This window comes from Gigantopelta aegis, chromosome 14 (genome assembly GCF_016097555.1).
Source record: "Gigantopelta aegis isolate Gae_Host chromosome 14, Gae_host_genome, whole genome shotgun sequence".
NCBI lineage: Eukaryota > Metazoa > Mollusca > Gastropoda > Neomphalida > Peltospiridae > Gigantopelta > Gigantopelta aegis.
Genome location: NC_054712.1, coordinates 36,430,806 through 36,433,652, shown reverse-complemented (window position 1 = coordinate 36,433,652; position 2,847 = coordinate 36,430,806).

The window sequence follows — 2,847 nt, the reverse complement described above, 5'->3', positions numbered from 1 at the left end:
CACCGCGGACACTCTCGCGAGTATGCACAGTGGTTGCCCTTGCAGTTGAGACAAAGTATATCGTTCTTACATGTCTTGCTGTCATGGTCAAACAGACCACAACGAGCACATATAAGTTTTCCACGACATGTGTTCTGACCATGGCCAAACCTCTGGCATTTGAAGCAACGCAAGGGGTTTGGAATAAAGGGTTCAACAGGAATATTAAGGTAACCGGCTTTGACAGATTAAGGAAGGGTAGGGACGTTAAAGGTGATGATACAAGTATTTGTCGGTAACACATTATTGTTTCGACGAACCTTTATCCTCCTTACCGCAGTAACACCCTGAGAACTTAAATTTTGACAGATTTCGTCTTCACTGACGCCTTCCAAATCTCTGCATCTGATCACTCCCTTTGACGAGTTTAGGAAATAAAATTAAATTTAACGTAGTAAAATATTAGAACGATCAAAAACACGTTTAATATACAGCCACTAATATTTTATGCAGAAAAATATATTTGATATATAATTACAATCGTTAAAAAGGCTCGGTTAGTCGACAACACCTTAAAAGTTGCAGCAAACTGAGGAATGTCCCTTTAAATTAACATTTATTTAATAATACTGCTGTACAAACATACCTGACAAAGCGGTCCTCCCAAAAACCCCACAAAAACAAAAGAGAATCGAACGCCGTTAAAGTGTAACTTACACTCAATGACAGGAAATTGTGTCATATTCAATTCGTTTTAGATATTTTATCGTAATTGCTCTTCATATCCCTATATAAAAGGTACAGTTATTTAACTTACTCCTTTTTTGTTCAAATACGATCAGATGCATTGGTAATCATCAAACTTAACACGAAGAAACGAAACAAGGGAGATAATTTAAGCATGAACTTTTACCCCCAAAAAACTAAATACGACTTCTATATGTTCACTGTAGCTAAAATACAGTGACAATATTACTTTTCACCCGATATCACTGTTATGGTTTCCGTAGATCAATATATTTCATTGCTATGTATATAATGAATTTATCTGCGTTATGTTCGGAAAGTTACTAAATATAATACCATTGCTCTGGTTAAAGGTATTCCTCGTGGAACGAGCTTTCAATGAGTGCATTTGCAGAAGATAGCTGAGGTGTGTGCCCAAAACAGCGTGCGTGAACCTTAATTGGATTAAAGCCCGAAAATAAGTTGAAATGAAATGAAATAATGTCGCCTATATTAACGCATATAAAATTACAACTGTGTGACACGAACTCTGTTTACGGCCATCTCAGGCACAGCGTCTCGCAATTATTAGGTACTTTGTTTACGGCCATCTCAGGCACAGCGTCTCGCAATTATTAGGTACTTTGTTTACGGCCATCTCAGGCACAGCGTCTCGCAATTATTACGTACTTTGGACAGATTCTGAAAAACGGAGTTTAATCATATCCGTTACCTGTACAATGATAACAAAATATTATTATACGATTTGTTTAAGTACATGTACAAGGGGCTGCAACTGTTACATTTAGTTATAGCTTAGTCTTAAAGTGGTTAGCTCCCCTTTGTTTAGTAAAATACAAATGGATGTTTCTAAAATGCATGCACCCGTTCGCTCATCCTAAACATACACAGACGTAACTAACACACACACACACACACACACACACACACACACACACACACACACACACACACACACACACACACACACGATCGCGTGCATATATATAATACACATGCATGTACACACACACACACTCGCACGCGCGTGCATATATATACATGTGTACTACAAACCCACATATGCGCAAACACACACACACACACACATATATATATATATATATATATATAGAGAGAGAGAGAGAGAGAGAGAGAGAGAGAGAGAGAGAGAGAGAGAGAGAGAGAGAGAGAGAGAGAGAGAGAGAGGGGGAGACAGAGAGAGACAGAGACAGTGATAGAGGGGGAGACAGAGAGAGACAGAGACAGTGATAGAGAGGTAGACAGAGACTGAGAGAAAGAGACACTCACATACACACACATACACACACACATGTACATACATACATACATACATACAAACATACGTACATAAATACACGTTCGCGCGCATACATATCATACACACAAGTGCGCAAACACACACACGTATACACGCACACGTACACACGCACACAATACAATACTGTATTATTTAGATTCTACCTTTAAAGAGTTTGTTGCTATTGTAACTTGTTTTCCCCTAACAGAACTTTTTTAACAACTAAATTACATTAAATTCATTTTCGTTTTAGAATATCAATATCTGTATGTATTTAATGTGTTTCTCGTAGAATTTGTAGATCAAACTGAATTTTGTCTCCACGTAATTCTGTATGTACGAAACAAAATTGTATTAGGAAATAAAAGGACGTTTGAGCTACTACAAACATTAAGATGATCAGAAAAACATTGAATTTAAAGGTACATTCTCTGGTTACCATATTATAGCATCATGTACAAATGTGAAATACAAGCTCAAATGCACTTTTAAAAAAGTCGTGTGTGTTCGCTATGAACGGATATCGTCAAACGTATACGCTTGATTCGTCGCCTGTGCCGCCATAGCTCGGCAAAGCACAAACGACAGCCTGTTGTCAGTTTCAGTTAACACGTGCGTTTGCCGATTTCAAATTGTAGGGTTCGTCTCAAAAAATTAAAAGAGAAATCTTGCGCTGTACGAAGAACGTTCGGTTGAGGATACGGTACTAGTCTTTCGTTAAAACCGGTTTGATCTTGACAGTCGTACCTTCCTATTTCAGAATTGATATTTTATAAAGTGTTAGTAGAACTTTCAAAGTTTAGTTTGTATGCTAGTAACAC